Source organism: Ambystoma mexicanum, chromosome 3p (assembly GCF_040938575.1).
Source record: "Ambystoma mexicanum isolate Mex_15411 chromosome 3p, UKY_AmexF1_1, whole genome shotgun sequence".
Lineage (NCBI taxonomy): Eukaryota > Metazoa > Chordata > Amphibia > Caudata > Ambystomatidae > Ambystoma > Ambystoma mexicanum.
In genome coordinates, this window is record NC_090925.1 from 703,855,107 (window position 1) to 703,874,160 (window position 19,054).

The 19,054-nt window shown below is 46.0% G+C and overlaps 1 protein-coding gene across 3 annotated transcripts in view; it reads right to left on the reverse strand.

Annotated features, from left to right (window-relative positions):
- Window positions 1–19,054, reverse strand: part of GRK6 (G protein-coupled receptor kinase 6) — a 729,447-nt gene that overhangs the window by 390,929 nt on the left and 319,464 nt on the right. The gene's annotated exons all lie outside the window — the stretch shown is intronic.

The window sequence follows — 19,054 nt, forward strand, 5'->3', positions numbered from 1 at the left end:
TGAATCAGGCCCTTAATCTGTATCTACTTTCCACTTCATCTGTACAGCCAACTATATTGCTGAATGCATAAAACGTAAGCTGCTAATAATGAAGTTAGTCATCACAACAAATTTGGTCCTCACCATACTGCTCACTGCATAGCCGAATTTCATTCTTCGTAATTGCCAGCACACCAAGCACACAGCCACTTAAACTGTTGGTGTGCAAATACATACAACCGAGATAGATTGAAACATTGTGTTATCCGCACACTTTTATGGCTTTTATATTTCAACCATGCATATCCAGCATATAATTAAATTAATCTGGACTGCTACTGCATAGCTGACTCGCTGTTCTGCATGCTACCTAGCACATAGCTAGATTAACTCGACTGTATTCATACAGGAGTCCCTAACAACTTAATATCAATACCTAGCGCACAGTAAATTTTGATTCTTTGTACGTACCTGTATACCAAACACATTAGGAGCTTTCCTCAATGCTTTGCTCACAACATGTGCATGATAGATTAACTTGCTTCTGCACATACCCAACTACTGCATAGCTCCATCATGTGCCTGCATCCCTAGCCATTACGGAGGTTGACTCAGTGTTTGTGCATCTACAATAACTGCAGACTTATTACTGCTGACCCTAGAACATAACTAGCATACTTTTAGTTGTGCCTACGCACCAAACATACAGTCTTTGCATACCAATCACATTCAAACCTTAACTTGCTGTATCATGCCTATAATAACTGTAGCTTGTGGTATTTCAACTGCACAGCCAAAGTATAACTGGTTGGACCCACTACGGCTGCCTAACCAACCAGCACCAAGTTAAATCAACACCTGTTAAACCTATTCCGTCGTAATCAGTCCTACCTCACTGACTATGTCCCTCACACAGTATCAGACAAACAATTCCTCAAATTCTGGAATCATTAGTCTTAGGACAGTTTTTCTAAAGTCCACCTATGCAAGACGTTATAAGACTATACCTTGGGCAATACAGATCTGGAACTCCAAGTACAGGCATGTACCACTCAATGTAGAGGTAGCTATGACAGAGCAGCCAGGCTCATTTTAGGAGGGATAGAGGGCCGTAGGAAAGTACAAATAACTTGTAAAATACATATGGTCCAAAGAAACACACGTAAAAATAATTGTTTATTTTATATATACACAAGCAAACAGAATTCTTTAGAAAGGTACGTACTATTTTAAGCAATAAACACAATATAAAAACCAAGACAATATTTCTAGTAAGTAAACCACAGTGTAAAAGACTTCTAGAATTGCAGTTTACAATTCCATGCAAGTAAAACTACTTAGTAGTAAACTTTGTATATACTTTTCAGAATATTAGACCATTCAAAGTTTAGTAAGAACTTGGTAATTACTTTTCATAAGGGCTTTATGCAGTTCAAAGGTAAGTAACAACTTTGCAATAATTATAACATTCTATTTGAGGAATAATATAGTTGCACTACAAACATTAGCAATTAAGTATTGAATACTTGGAAGAGTTCCTCCACCAAGACCTTACACTTGAGCAGTCGTTCCCTAATCTAAACAGGAGTATTCTCAGAGGCAGAAGGGGGAATTGGTGGTTCAGTGGCCAGCAGTAGGCAGAACAGGATCAGGCACAACTGTAGACAATTCAGAGCTCCAGAGGATATCTTCTTTAACAAGTAAGTACAGCACTTTCTAGTTGGAAAGAGGGTTCAGGGACTTCGTAGAAGACTCCCTGAATGTGGTCCAGCATTAGACCTGGGCAAACATGTATGGGCGAACTCCCAAATGTACGATTCACCACCCTAGCGACAACAACTTTGGGTAAGTACTATCTCAAGTCTCAAAGTGTGAAGCTGGAAATGCATTGGAGGTACAGGGCCTCCCTGTCCTTGTCCTGTAGTCCTTTTTCATTTGTGTTCTGTATTGTTTTCCTTCCAGGAGTCCATGTGGGACTCTTGGCAGTGCAGCTCTTCCTGTTTTTGGATTGGTGTACAGACCCATGGGATACCCTTATGGCACCCATGGGTGGGGGTACAACCCTGTGCCCCTAGTGTATGTTTTTGGGCACCTGTGTGTGGCCCACAGATCACGGTATGGGATGGTGGCAGCTCCATGCTGAATTTGACAGGTGCTTCGAGTATCCTCCATTTTAGGATACCCAGGCACTGCCGTTGGAATCAGTTGATTCCTGAAAGGAAATAAAATGGCCCCTGTGGCCTCTTGCTTTCTATTGTCTGTTACCTTGTTTTCCCAAAGTCCTGCCAAGCCCTGACTCTGTCCCTTCCCCCTGACTGGCAGTTAGAGGGAAGTTCCCTATATGGTGTCGTTATGAAGTCCAGGTCAGACTGGCTGGAGGCTTCCCAGTCACTGTATTTTGTGGGTACACCCTGGGGGTTGGACCTGGGTGAATGGAGTGCGTGACCAATATGCACTTCTTGTTGTGGCTGTCTGGTTTCTAGTATGAAACACAATGACTGAGACAGCCCTGCCCGAAACTGGCATGAATGCAGTGTGTCGTGTTGAATGGCTGGGTACTTGTCCCAATACACATTCCTTGTTGCGAGTGTCTGAGAGGGAGGAGAATGGCCTGAATGCACTGTATGCCTGATTGGCCGACTGACTGCTGAATGCCCTTCTGAGTGATTGGTTGCCCGAGTGTGACCCGGCAGAATGAATGAGAGATCAACTAGTATATCTGGGGGCCTCTCACTGCTAGAAATCGTTCAGAAGCTGAAGTTGAAACTGGCGCTTCATCTCAAAGCCGAGCCTGAAGAAGATGGTTGACTGCGGTCTCCCTTCACCAAAATCCGAAAGCCGTCGAGACTGATCCAAGAGGACCTGGTTAGAGGCCCTCTTCCCGTGCTCTGAGGGACCATCGAGCACCGCTAACCTTTGCCAAAGCGCCCTGGAAATCCGACCCTCGACAGGCTGCCGACCGGAGACTGGGACCGCCGAGGAGCACGAAGATAAGCACCAGACATTCCGTCCACCATTGTCGACCAGGGTTCGCAGGTTTCCTATAACCGCTGGAGGCCCATCGAAGCCGTGGTGCTGGCCAGAAGAGGGGACCGCTTGATCCCGTGCAAAGGACAACCAGAGCCGCAAAGCTCCTTTGCCCAAGACTTGATTCACGGATGCGCTCATCCGCACCACTGCCCGCCTTATCCCACCAGAGAAGGCCAGGCAGTCGACGCACTGAGGAGCATCTGCCGGTGGGTTTCCCGTCACCCAAAGACCATAGAGGCGCCGGATGACTCAACGCCCCTTGCTGGGCCACAGTTCTTCACAAACTCTTGGCGGTCCCAAATTTGCGACATCGAGGTGCCCCGCATGCCTCTTCCTTGCAGGATGTAGTCGACGAGCACCTATGGGACCGAAGCTGCCGCCTCAACGCCAAGTTCACTTTCTTCGAAAGATCTCGAAGATCCGTGGCTCCCGCTTTAAAGGGAGCCGCACAAGAAGGATCCGTCGACGACTCTTCGTCAAAATCTGCTATTCCAGGTACATTGGGGTGGTAGAAACATTATAGAAGGAAATAAGACTCATTGAACAATATATGGACTGGGCTTGTAGTGTATCTTTATTTTACAGGTTGCCCAGGTTGGGGTGGGAGGGGGGGGATCTCTACACAGAACTGTGTCTAGTGGTAGGGGCCAGTATTCTGCCAATTGTTCTAGCCAACTGCTTTCCTCCTATGTCTATTGTTGGTTACCTTTATTAAATGATTTGTGTGACATTTAACCAGAGTACAGTTGATGCACTTTAATGAAATCTGATAATAATTGTGGTACCACTTACAACTGTATATATTTGCCATTGTAGATTTACTGAGCACAAAGTGAGTTATTGCGATTGTGCATATAAACTTGAACCTTAATTATATAAAGACTGTTTTAACTAATACAGTGTTTGGACATTCCTTTGTGGGGGCTTGGGGACTACACTGTACTTAAGAACCAGCCTGCATCACCTCCTGAGAAGCTAGGCCTTGATTGCTCGTCCATTGCTACCGTAATAAGAGAATCTTGGCTGGGGTCCTCTGTGCCTCTCCTCTCCCATATAGAGAGCAGAAGTACAGACCCCCTCCCCTCCAGTCTTTACACATAGTACCTCAGCAGTGAAGATATAGGTGGATGCTCTCCCGATGCAGCAGCGACAGAGTCCGGTCCTTGGATTATTGGTCTTCCGACAAAAGAAAGGGCACTTGAAAGGATTTTGCAGCAGCAGTAAAGTGGAAATTCTGCCAGCGAAGTATTATTCGTTGCTTTTCGCAGCTCTGATTTTGGCACACTTTTCATGAGCAAGAATGGTTGTCTGAATGGTTCGCCTCGCTTTCCCGGTCGAGCACTCTGGTTAGGGGACTTCATGGAGTGAAATCTTGCCTCTGGAGGTCCAGAAGGGGTCCACCAAAGTTTTGAGAGATTAGTTATTTGGAAGACTATGCACAGCACTCAGACTTGTGGTCCCATGGTACTGGCGAAATGCAGCCCAGGAAAGTCATAGATCGTTGTGGGATGGCTCGAAATGTAGGTCTTCTTAAGACTTGGTGGTCCCACCAGTCCATGGCAGACCCTTCCGGTCTCCTCTGTTGCATGGAAGAAAGGGCCTCCACAGCAGCAGTGCCTCAGCAGTCATCTCTGGTCGTTGGAAGTAGCTTCAGGCGTCTTCTCTTCCTCATCGGATTCAGCTCCAGTGGTCTACTTTCCTTCAGGATCCAGGCCATTTATTCAGGAACCCAGCCAATCGGAACTCAAGCTACATTCAAACTTTGGGGGCACTGGCTGTCGTTTTAGCACAGCCAGCCTCCCAGATGGAACTGGTTCCAGGAGATGCCAGAAGACAACGGATTGCAGAGTTCAAGACTACTCCCGCGTTTCCCGTCTTCAGGCTCTGGAGTCTCAGCAGGCTTCACAAAGGATTGCCGCCAAAGACACAAGTCAAACCAAGACATCCCACACCCAGCACAGGAGAAGGACCAAGACCACGGAAGAACAAGCCCACAGGAGATGGCGAAAAAACGAATACAGCCCCTATTTTAGGTTGATTTTGACCCTTCTGTGCATTACCGGGGCTGTGAACACAGCCTGCGGTTAAAAACTACACAAATGACAGTAGAACATGTCCACTGCCACCAGGTAGACTTGTCACTGTAACTGAAATGTTACAGGAGTAGTGAGAAAGGGTATAAAGCGGATACCATCAGGACTCTACATAAGGTGGGGTGTGCTGATCTCACAATATAAAATGTAGGAGGGATACAATATCACTCTACCCTTATGACTATTAGTTCTCACAAGGAGAATAAAAGAAAAATGAAAGAGCTCCCAGGAACACTGCACAAAAGATGCTGTGGGCTGCAAAAGTGAAATGTAGATGCCCAAAAAGTTGGAGAAAAGTATGACTCAAAATACAGTATGGAGAGACATACAAAATGACTCGGTGAGAGTAAAAGAAAAGGTGAGGGGGGTTCGCGGGGGAGTTCCCACTCACCCAGGAACATAGAAAAGAAGGGAATAGTTTCTTACCTGTAACTCCATTTCTCCAGCATTGGTATCTTTCATGGATTCACATGCTTAGAATATTCCCCGTCGTCAGACTGGGAACCCTCGGTACATTTATAAAGACGTTTTTTCCCTAGGAAACTTTTGTGTCCTACCCACGTCGTTCCTGAGGCTGTCCACGCATGCCCCAATAGGACGTGGCCATATAAATGCACCGCCCCCGCAGCTCTCTTCAGATTTTAACCCCTCCAAAGCAGCATGGGGGGAAATGCAGTGTGTACATTGCATTCAGGGGAGGACGGCGGGCGCATGCGAATCCATGAAAGATACCAATTCTGGAGAAATGGAGTTACAGGTAAGATAAGAAACTATTCCCTTCTCCAGCATTGGATCTTTCATGGATTCACATGCTTAGACTAGATTGCACAGCAGTAAGTCTGATATGGTGGTGTGAACACAATTAACATCAATTTTATCACTACTGACCAGGACGCCGCTTGGCAGATGTCCGTCAGCGGAATCCCTGCCCGCAGCGCCGCCAATGATGACGTTGATCTTGTGGAATGAGCCCTCGGACATCCTTCCAGCGGTTTTCCTGCCTTGGAGTGACAAAAAGCAATCGTCAACGAGACCCATCTAGCTAGTCCTTGTTTTGAAATTGCCTTTCCTCTTGTCGACGGGCAATAAACCACAAACAGTTGCTGCGGAGTTCTGAATTGCTGTGACCGATGAAGGTAGAATTTCAGCGCTCTCTTCACGTCCAAAGTATGAAGGGCTTTTTCCGCAGCGGATGAAGGAGTTGTGAAGAAGGTAGGTAGAACAATTGACGAATGTTTATGATAAACAGTAGGCACTTTCAGAATAAAACTAGGATTAGTCGACAGTACCACTTTGTCCTTAAAGAACCTCAAGTACGGTGGATCTATGACCAACGCTTGTATCTCCGAGAGCCGTCAAGCTGACGTGATAGCTACTAGGAAAGCCAACTTCCACGATAAGAACTTCAGAGACGAGGAAGCCATCGGTTCGAAGGGAGCTTTCATTAGCCCCGCTAACACCAAGTTGAGACTCCATGTCGGTGGAAAGCGCTTAATCGGAGGGAATGTACGGAACAGACCCCTTATGAAGTGCTTTATCAGCCTATCACTAAACAAGGGAGACGACTGCCTTTTCCTCGTGAACCTTGAGATGGCCGCCAGGTGCACCTTTATCGACGAAAAAGACAATCCGCTGTCTGCCAAATGCAACAGATATGGTAGAAGTTGTTTCGGAGTTACATTCAAGGGATGCAATCCTGGCTGGCTTTGACACCACCCACAGAATCTTCTCCACTTGCATGCATACGATGGGTTCGTGGAAGGAGCTCATGCGGCCTGCAGGATTCTCTGACAAAATGACGAAATGCTTAGGGCATCAAACTCCGAGAAGTCAGGAACCAAGCTGTGAGATTGAGACTGTCCGGGTCGTGATGCCACACTGTCCCTTTGTCCCGGGACAGGAGGTCCGGGGTTTTCTGAAATGTTATCGGCTGCTCTGACAGTTGGAGCAGGTCGGAAAACCACGTTCGCCTCGGCCAATACGGAGCCACTAGGATGACCCGACAACTGTATCTGCGAATCCATTGTAGGGTCCTCCATATGAGAGGAAACGGGGAAAGGCGTAGAGAAACTTGACCGTCCACGGGAATGAGAAGGCTCCCCCCCTCTCCCCCTCCCCTCCCCGAGAGCCCTTCTGTGGCCACCTGCTGGCGTACTGTTCGCATTTCTTGTTCTCCTTCGTTGCAAAAAGATCTAGGTGGGGTTGCCCCCACTTCTCGAAGCTCTTCGATAACTGAAGGTTGTCTAACTCCCATTCGTGTACCTGGTTCATTTTTCTGCTGAGGGAGTCCGCTTGTTCGTTCCTTACTCCAGGGAGATGGTGAGCTACAATGGTTATATATCGTGCTTCAGAGCCCAATGCCATACCTTCTGAGCCTCGGTGGAAAGGGTTCCGGACCGCGTGCCTCCTTGTTTTCTCAAGTAAAACATTGTTGTTGTGTTGTCTGTCAATATTCGCACTACTGAGCCTTTTATGTGTTGCAGGAATGATTTTAGGGCCCAGCACACTGCCCTCAACTCCAGAACGTTGATGTGCAGGAGAGATTCCCTGGGAGAACAACGACCTTGTGTTTCGAGACTACCCATATGTGCTCCCCAGACTGTCAGGGACGCGTATGTCACTATGGTCACACAAAATTCCAGTTCCTGCAGGGGTACACCCTTGGCTAGGTTCTGAAAGCTCTGCCACCATCGAAGAGCTCGTAGGAGCTTGTCGTCAACGATCAGTTTGTCCGACCAGAGACCTTGGGTCCACCGATCCGCGAGGAACTCTTGGATTGGCCTCATGAACGGGCGGCAGTTGTTCACCAGAGGAATGCAAGACGCCATAGCGCCCAGAATCGACATGTATTTTCTCACCGACACTTTAGTATTGAACCTCCACTGACCTGCCATCCGGTTAAGTCTGTGGATTCTGTCGACGGATGGTTTCACTAACCCCGACTGGGTGTCGAACTGTGCACCCAAGAACACTAAGTTCCTCGACGGAGTCAATGATTCGAAGTTTACTGCAAATCCCAGCCGTCGTAGCAGCTGCATGGTGGCCTGCAAACTTGTTTGAGTTGCCATAGGAGCGGATCCCCTCACCAACCAGTAGTCTAGGTACGGTACACGTGATGGCCTTGTTTTCTCAACCAAGCTGCAACTGGTGCTAAACATTTCGTGAACGTCCTGGGAGAGGATTTTAGTCCAAACGGGAGCACTGTGAACTGGTAGTGAGTCCGTCCTACCACAAACCTTAGGAAGTTTGTGTCGCCGACGCATTGGTATGTGGAGGTACGCGTTCTGAAGATCCAGAGACGCCAGAAAGTCCCCTCCTTGGATGCACCCGCTCCATCGCTCAACCAGGCCACTAACCGCCGACTCTGGTCTTTAAGAGTCTTTTGGGAGAAGCCCTTACATATGTCGCACTTGTCTGCCGAATGGTGAGGGTGTAGACAATATATGCAGTCTATATGTCCATCTCCCTCATACACTTTCTTTAGCCCGCACGTAGCGCATGGGCGGAACAGAGCTTTTCCAGACATTAGGAAAAAATAACACAAAACAATAGATGACGCGAGGTGATCCCACTGCTTTGGAAGACGGTTGAAATCTGAAGAGAGCCGCGGGGGCGGGGCATTTATACAGCCACGTCCTATTGGGGCATGCGTGGACAGCCTCAGGAACGACGTGGGTAGGACACAAAAGTGTCAGTTTACCTAGGGAAAAAAGGCTTTATAAATGTACCGAGGGTTCCCAGTCTGACGTCGGGGAATATTACAAGCATGTGAATCCATGAAAGATCCAATGCTGGAGAAATTCACAAGTTCAGCAGAATGTGCTGGGGGTCTCACAGGTGAAGGAGATTTGGCATAAAATGAAAAATCTTCTCCAACTATTAGAACCATAGGCGCATATACTGCTACACTGAAGGAACCCTTTCCATTACTTGATCCCCTTGAAAATCATCCCATCTCTATAGACTACACACCAATTGGCCCATAACATGCTCGGAACAGTCACATAATTTCCCCAACTAACCATTGTAGCAGAGAGATAAGGAAATCCTTAAACAAAACAACCACAAACGCATGCCTGGGAAGATCTAAAGGTAAATATCACCCTTCCCCCATCTCTCACTATCCAATCACCTTCTCCCTCCTGATCCTCAACAACTAGAAGGTGAAAAGAAGCCTAGAAACAGTGAAGATAGAATAAACAAAAAGAAAGACCAAGGAGAGGATTGGAAGCAGCCCTCACTAACCCTTCCCATCAGGCATCTCAAGACTCTATAGGGCTCCCACTACCTCAAATCAAGAGATTATGGATGTCTTCTCTCCAGCTAAACCCAAAAACATTGAACCAACAAACAGGACTCGCCAACGACCTACCATCCTTGCCTGCATTTACCCGAACACCCATTCAACCATAAAACAGGACACACAAGAAGCAAAAATCCATTACTCCATTTATCACTAGACACTGCACCATCCATCCACCCATCCCGTGGAGCAAGTAATAAGATGTGCCTGACCCCAAGAAGAACCTGCTAAGACTCTTTGAATTTGAAAGCCTCATCGTGAAGCCCTGGGAAACTAATGAAATCAACCTTGAACAACCCAACAGCACTGGCCCAAGCACTCAGTGCTGTTGAATTTACCAAGTAAGAATTTGAATACCTTAACTTCCAGGGACATACTCCTACATTCTACGCCATCCCTAAAATACACAAGAATATGCATAATCCACACAGAAGAGACCAAATTTGTCTGGGTGAGGCTCTGTATTAGCACCTCTGTGGACATTTATCGACTGCTTTCTTTAACCACTTAGCCAGCTCACAGAATTTTATCTTCGAGACACCATTGAAAGGGGCCCCTAGGGGACCCTGACGTCTATGGAAACAAGGCGAGTCACCACACACGATAGATATGCCAGACACGAGGTTGTATTCCAAAGCTAGAGTTTATTGCAAAGCAAAAGTCTCAGTTGGCCAACTCGGTGTCACGCCCCGCGACGTGCATCTCTAGACCTCGAGGGACGCAAGAGAGTGAATTACGTACATCAGTTACATATATACAAAATGCATATCAAACAATCAGCTATGACATGTTTAACACCCCCCTTTATTGGGTTTCTTTGAACTTGGTGTGATGATGGACATCTCCGACCACTATGACACCTTCAAACATCCATTCTAGTAACAATTTGCAATTTGTGAGTGCAAAGGCATCTTTCTGTTGTTGAATAGAACACTGCGCTTCTGTTCTTGGAAGCGAGCTACATACGGGGGGGGAAGAGTTGCATTCCGGACCTATCTATCAGGTGCTATTCGCGTCCTGGAAGCCGACACGCTCTAGCGGGCTCAGCAAAGGGGGGCCAAAGGAAAGGCATAATTCAAGCCTTTAGCTGTATTATTCTAACATATTCTACCATATAACGAGACTGGCTGGCAGCTGTGAAATGATTAAATGCCCTGCAGCTCTGCTTCAAGGCTACATTCGGGAGGGAGCCGGGCATTCTTCCTGGCGCTGCCTACGTTTGTGTTTCAGCGAACTCTTGTTATCCTCACGGCCCTGCGGCCTTGTCCTTTTCACATACAGACAACAAGGTTTCACAGTCGAGCAGTGTAAGCGGAAAATATACTGCGAAGCAATAGAAACAGAAAGCAATGAGCAATGGTTAGAAAACAAAAGGGCGATTCTTGTTACATCAAAATGGCCGTTCTTTGGCAAACTCGAAAACCTGTATTTTGTCATATCGTGCACGAGACGGTTGGCCCACGGCCACCAAAATGCGTTTGCAGTCTCAAAGTAGAGGTATCCGTATTTCTAGACGGACACCATGGCAACGACTGGATGCTTTCAGGAAGAACCCTTTAATCCGATGGAAGAATTTCTGGTCAGCATGGACATCAAAATTCTGTATAGGAGCATCCCTCAGTTACAAGCCATTGAATGCACCAAGAACCAACTAGAATTCCAAGGCATAAATCATAGTCCCCCACATGCTTGATATTGGATCTAATGAATATCGCCTTCACCAAAAGCCTCCTTGTATTTAACAATGTATATTACCAAAAGGTCTGTGGAACGGCCATTGGCGCGGCCTTCGTACCCAGCCTAAGGATCTTCTACATGGCTAAGTTTGAGGAGTTATTCGTGTATAGTCACGACAACCCCTTCCACAATACATCAAGAAATGGAAGAGGTATATTGATATTTTCGTCTGGAGAGGGCCACAACCGACACTGAGTTTAATGCATGGCTGAATTAACAAAACCTTCACACTCAGTTCACGATGACTTGTAACACCCATGAAATAATTTTTTTGGATCTTACCATTCAAAATGCCAGTGGTAAATTAAATGCAGCCTACATAAGAAGGCCACGGATCGCAACACCCTTCTGCATTTTAAAAGTGATCATCCTAAAACCTTGAAGCATAACTTAACTTATGGCCAATACTTACAGGATTACCGGAACCACACCTCACTGGAAGACTAACAAATACCAACCTGCTGTATGCTAGACTGAAAGCAAGAGGGTATCCAAACAAACTAGTAAACCAATCCCGCAAAAGGGCTCGTTTCAGCCCACATGAAACTTCACTGACAGCCAAAGAGGCCAGATAATGGATACGGGATGACATGCCTACCCAAGTATTGCCACAGCACAGTTCAATTTAGATTAATGATCAATACATTTTGGCCCTGTATTCGGCTCACTCTAACCAATGAACCCATTCCTAGGATGGGCCTCAAAAGGTCTAACATGATACATTAATACCTCACCCATTCTCATAAAAAGCAACCAGTAAAGACAACCCTTTAGAAATGGAGACCAGTGTTGGGGCACTATCCGTGCGCTATGCAAATATACTATGAAAATGAAATCCTTTTCCCTAGAGGGTAAGGAGTGCACCATTAAAAATGTCTCATACTGCAAACCATTGCATACATTTACTGCATCCAGCGTCCATGAGCAGAAATATAAATCGGCCAAGCCAATAGACCGTTTCATTGGATCAGAAGATCATTGATTAAGGGTATAAAATACAGCAGCACCTCTGGTAACTCATTTTATGGCATACCAACACTCAGATGATATCTTGTGGTGGGTACTGGATGTGTTAGCATCATCCCTCAAAGCCACCAATACCATGTTGCACAAAGAAGCATGGTGGATACACAGAGCCAAAGCACACATTATTGGGCTGATAGTGATCTAAAGTTCCCCAAAGCTACGCTCTAGTTGCACAACTACTCCCTTTGGGACACGTGTGGCTGTACACCTTACTCTGTGGACATCAGCAATATGACCTCTCTCTAGGCATTACTGGCCCAAAGGCAGCTCTGTCTCTTTAGCCACACGCACAGCCCAGTACTTCCGTCATGTTTATATCGATCTGCATGACTGTCAGAGCTACACAGACAGAGCGCTTACAAATGGACCGGCAGCGATGCACCAGTACTGCTACCTCAGCGACGGTCTAGTAGATCGTACTGCATAGTATAGGACCCACAGAGTCACATTACCCACCCCAATCCCCTCATGCTAGGCCACCAGACCACATTAGTGGATGCAAACAAGGTCGGCTTCTGCCAGCGCAAGCATCCCAACGCTGAAGAACAAAAAGAAAAAGGAAAACTCACACCACGGTCTGCCAAAAGCTAGATAAGCATGTATATCCTCTTGGGTCACTTTGAATGCCACACAAACTTCATACTATGCTTTTCTTATAGTTGGTCCAAAGTATTTTAGGTTGAGTCATTTGAAAAAAAGATACCCCCGTGCGGTTCGGAGGTCCTCCGTACTCGCCATCGTTAGAGGCTGTAAATTCAGGGCTGTATACACCTATATTGGTCAAAGGTGAGTTAAGCATCCACATGCTTTTCTATTTCCCCCTATGACACACAGTTTCTAGTCTTTCAAAACACAAGCCCACTCTCAGTTTACCAATCACATTATTTTAGGATGTGCCATTTTCTGCGTGCCTCTCCTGAGTAAATGTCCTACTGCCTTACTTGACAACGCCACGTTACAATTGGTGCTGTGCATCCCCACAGTTCCTGTTGGGAAGATTTATCAGTTTTATGCTTAATCCCCTCTCATAGTGAAACCGCTGCCACCGCATAGCACTTTTTGCAGGACTTCTAGACCTTTTTCTTTATACCCTGAATGAGTGGAACCTTTTTCCCCTAATTGGTAAGGAAGGATAGCTCAGGGCAATGGGTTTGTCTTCGAAGCAAAACAATGCAGCGCAACACAGGTTCGAATCCCGATCCTGCGCTTACAAACCATTCGCTGGTATTAAGTGCATTATAAAAACAATTATATAATAATTATAATTCATTCTTATTTTGCTCTGACTTTGCCAACTTTATTCTTTCTGTTTTACTTTATTCTATGGAGTCTGCTTTGATCCATATCTCTTGAAGGCATCCTTGTTTAACTTTTGCAGCACATAGAACCCTATGTGCAGTGTTTCTGGGAACCCTTTGGGTTCTCCTTTGAGATTCTTTCACTATCCTTAAGAACAGTAGTTGAGAATAGAGGGATACTGCTCAAAAAACCTTCAAGCAATTTTCTGCCATAATTGATAAAGAAAACAGATTTAAAGTGATTTGAACTCTGTCTCCGTTAGGAACACCCCCATGTTAATGTTTCACTCAGTGCCACAGTTCATAGCAGTAGGGGGCTCCCTTCCGTTAACCCAAGCAGCCAAACCAACCAGAAATGACGGGCAAAAGATGCCTCTTGATCAATGCACGTTCTGTCTAAGCACTCAACAATTTTTTACTTCTCTCTGAATACCAGATACACTAAGTGTCCTTTTAATCTACAGACCTCCCACCTACATCCCTCCCTTTGTTCCTGTCCGAAGATTGCCAGCTACCAACTATCCTTGGAGATTTCAACATCTGGCTCAAAAAAGACAATGCCATTACAAAGTCACCTAGAGTGTATCTTGCAGTATTACACCTCAAATGGTGAAGGGTCGCACCCACATAGCTGGTCACACTCTAGATGGCATTTCTTGTAATGAAAACATAAGTGTCTGTGCCCAAGTGTGCCCCAAATCCCACCCAACCCCCTGGAAAGATCAATTATTCATCCCGCCCACAATATTCGCTGAGACACCATGTCTCGCAGGACCTTCAAAAGAACCATCGACCATGAGCAGACCGTAAAATGAAAGGCACATCAACTACCTACTGGAAAGACTAAAAGCATCCACCTCTACTATGTCCGCAGATGGACCAAAAACCATATTGGATGCAAAACTCCACCTCATTCACAAGTGGATGGTTTTTCGTACTGGACTGAAACAAGCCAACTAGTTCACCCCCAGACTAAAATCACTTAAAGGAAAAACAATCTACACACTAGCCAATTTGCCTACGATCAACAGTTGAGCCTTTAAAGGGTGGAAGTACTCGAGGCAAAGAAAGTACACTTCTCAAAACAAAGGGATTTAGTGCATCACAGCGAAAGGGAAATAGCCAAGATTCAGAGAATTCAAGAACCAGACAGCCTGTAACGCAAACCCTATACCAGAGATCTGAACAGATGGCTGCATACTTCAATCAAAAGATCCTAGACATCCAGTATCACCTTGACAATAAAGGATGCCTCTACCCACACACCACCAACACCTCAGCAAACCTCCTCTCTATTGTCTTGCCGCCTTCTGTCTGCAGCGGACCTACAAGCTAATATTGACTCCTGCAACTCATCAGGATCTCCTGAGGATCCAGGTCTTCCCCACTGTTTACAAACCAATCATGAAATCTCCAAACTTAGCGCCCCATCTTCCTTTGCCTCTTCAATGATTCCACCAATTCAGTTGAAATCTGCATATATCAGACCTTTGCTCATAAAAGCTAGGGCAGACCCATATGACCCAGCCAGCTATTGCCCAATCTCAAACATACCTTTCATCAGGAAGCTTCAGGAAAAATGCATACATCGTCAACTTGGGGACTTATTGAAACAAACCAACTCCTGGATGTAGACCTTCTAGGAGTACAGAATCGGCTCAGTTTTTATCAACATTTTTTATTTAAGTGTATCCCAAATGGAGCACAGTGAGTGCACTCATCCTGCTAGACATCTGATGCTTTTGACTCCATCAGTCACATTATCCCCCTAAATAAAACTGGAAGATAGTGGCAGCAAATAAATAAATAAATAAATAAATGCTCTACATTGGATCACCCCCTTCCCCACGGGTAGAACAGAAACCACTTGGGCCCTACCATTTCTGGCCCGCCCACTTGTGGAACACCCCAAGGATCCACACACTCACCTCTACTCTTCAACATCTATAGGACACCCCTATCACATACACCAGAATAGCCAATGCTAAATCTGACTCGCGTGAACTATTCACAATTTTACGCAAACTCGAAACCCCATCCACACCACCAGTAATTTTCCCCAAAGCTGATGCTTAGTGCACCAAGGTACAAGAATCCCTCATAGGAAAAATCCTCTCCTTACAAGAAAAAATGTGTTCTAAACAGCTGGCCATTGGCAACAAACCACAGCACAACTCCCACCCACTCCCTTACCTTCTTCACACCCCTTTCCCCCATTTAACTTCTTGACCATCGGAACTGGAAGTAGTGAACATAATAAAACGCCTTAAACCCTCTTACTGTAAAGGCAACGTGTTGCCCTGCACCAGTAATCAAAGACTGCGCTGAAGCGCTCTTTCCACTCATTATTGCCATAAACACATCTTTCACCTCAACATCAGCCCCCACCAGCCTCAAGGAAGCCTGGGTCCTCCCTTTACTCAGGACACCCTCATTAGATCCAACCAACCACTGCCCCATCACCACCGTCCCCATCCTTTTAAAAATCCTAGACCCAGCTGCCTACCTACAAATTCAATACTACCTAGAGAGAAAGCGGATCCTAGGTCTTCGGCAATCTCCACCCAAGCACAGCACGGATACCGCCCTTCTCCATCTCAAAAACCAACGCAATGACATCAGAGGGGCTGGAAAGCTAGCTCTCCTACTCTCGCTAGACATCTCTGCAGCATTTGACCTAGTGGACCACCAAACTCTCTGGCAACACCTGTTCACAACAGCAAACATCTCACCAACTGCCACCAAATGGATCTCGTCCTTTCGATGAAAGAGCCACCCTTGTCTTCACCTGTGACTACGCAACACCACCTACCCCAGTCACCTGCAGTGCCCCGCAAGGCTCCTGTAGCTCCTACACTCTACAAAATACACACACTCATCGACCACCTAGACGCCCTTGGCACATCATACACAAACTATGCGAAATTATGCGGATGACACAAATTATGCGGATGACACAAATCCTCCTCAGTCTTTCGGGTAACCACTCACAGGACGTCTAAACTCCATCTATGAGATCATCCAAGACTGGATGGCATCCCATCTTCTCTGCCTAAACGGTGACAAGACAAAAATCCTCCTAGTCGGCACCCGATCCACACTGAAATAATGTGGACACAGCTTACAGTTCCAATCATAGATGGAAATATAATCACGGTCTCCCCAGCCGTAAAAATCCTGGGAACCTTCCTAGATGTCATCCTGGACAAGACTCAACAAGTAAGCTCCATCGCTTCTTCAGCTGCCTACAACACACAACTCCTCAATGTCAGCCGTATTACAACGCATTACTAGCATGTACAACTGAACAAAACCTATGCGAACTTCAAACTATCGAAAAAAATAACGCCCTGCCATTCGCCTGTCAAAACAGGACCACATCTCAGAAACCAGAAGAAATGTGAACTGGCTCTTAATACGCAAATGCATTAAATTCAAAATTATCCATTGCCCACCGCTGTCTCACAAACACAGCACCAGCATACCTGGCACAAAGACTTGAGAAACCCAACCCAAAACGCCCCACTCGTTCCATGAACACTCACTGCCTCAGGGTCCCTAAATTAAAACGATCCAGAGCAGGAGGATCAAGCTTCATGGTAACGGTCGCTAAACAATGGAATGCCCTCTCTCCTGCCCACCGAAAAGAACCATCCTAATGGACATCCCGGAAATACCTAAAACCTTGGCTGTTCACCTAATGTGCTCACCTGACTATCCATTGCCTTAATGACTGTCTTAGTGCATAACTGTTAAACCAGTGCCTACATGCCTCAGGGCTTAGTGCGCTATTTAGAAATGCAAAAATTAAATAAATAGTAGACATCAATAAATCTGTGAGCTCCTGCTAAAACTACGCGGATGACAAATTATACAAATTTGTGAACCGCCCATCACCGAACGCCCCAGACATTATAAACTGCCTTGCACAAGTGGTGAACGTATGACAGCAAAATGGACTAAAACTCAACCATAGCAAAACAGAGCTGATGTTCTGTAAACCTACAGGTTCTAAACATAATCCATTGGCCTGAAGAGATGGGACCCTATCCAAATCAGTCAACCATAGTAGAACATCTTGAAAACAAAAATGAACACATAAACTCTTGATCCACAGGTCAAATCTGTCAGAAGCGGTTTCTCTCCTACGCTGCATTTTAGCTTACTTAACATTCACCCACAGGGTCATGGCCATCATTTCTCTAATACTGTCAAAATTAGACTATGCAAACAGCCTTTATCTTGGACTCCCAGATTATCAAATGTGGAAACATCAAAGAGTTCACAATGCAGTTCAGAATGAAACCGTTTTAACCTATCATGCCAGCATTACATACTCTCCACTGGCTTCCCACAAAAAAACGGTTCATTTCAAAACCTTGTGCATCACACATCGTTCATACCACAGAGGAGGGCCCTCTGCCTTTGGAAGTGCATTTCAACACCACAACACTTCAAGAGCACTTGGGTCCTGCAATGTGACACTAGTACTAGCCCCAACTTCAACAAGAAACAGCAAGGAGGATCCTCTTTCAGTTCTGGCTCGAAACTGTGGAACACCCTACCCAAACCTCTACGCCTAGAGGAGAGCCATCTGACTTACAGGAAACCGCTCAAGACTTGAGCAACCAACCACTTTGAAAGAAATGAAAAATAATAGCAACTGACTAAAAACTGTGCACCAGAACCTGGGCTAATTTACGACAAGCATTTTCCAAAACATTTGGCATTACCATATGCAGAAACCAATCCGACTCATTGAACCTCTCCCATGAGACACTGGTCCACAACTGCAATGTCAGTGAAATCTACCACAAAGAGCCAAGAAGTGCTAACATCCCCAACCCACACTCCTAACTACTCACTACTGAAACCTTGCATCCTTACATCTCCGACACTCCTACAGACGACATCCTAGGTCTAGTGTACTTGATTCAGATCTTCCCCAGCTTCTTTCAACAACCATGCTGTTAATTTTTGCACTCCACAATCCGGGGGGCTGCCCATTTGGCCAACGTGCCCTTGTCTCTGCCAACCACAAATAGAGCTATTCATATCGGCACACAGGGGACGGGTACTCCTGACTGCATCCATCACCACCAAATGTTTCTGCATCTGCCTTCCTGCTATCCAACTAAAACACACGCTGTCCTCCTTTCTTACAGAGATGTGCAGGGAGGCCAACATTATTGGTAGAAGGACACTATGTAAGACCACTTTACATTAATATTTGGAATATGTGCTCCATGCATTTTGTATTACCTTATTCACTGCAAAATGTCCTTTCCAGAATGCATGGCCCACAAACACGGCAGAACTGGTCAGAGGAAGCGGCGAGTGAGTCCAGGGATACTGGAGAGTGTGGAGTATTAGAGTGGAGGGGAGAGGGATCTCCAAAGTTACAGAAGTGGGCAGGTGGGTGAAGGAATGGGTGAGGGATTCAGAAGTGTGCGTCTGATAGAGGAGAGAGGACCGATTGGGTGGACGTGAAGACAGGAAGCAAAAATGTCCCCGTTTTGCAACTTCCAATAGGCAAGACACCAGGCACAATGGAAGATGTGAAATTGATTACTTTGGCAATGTACACA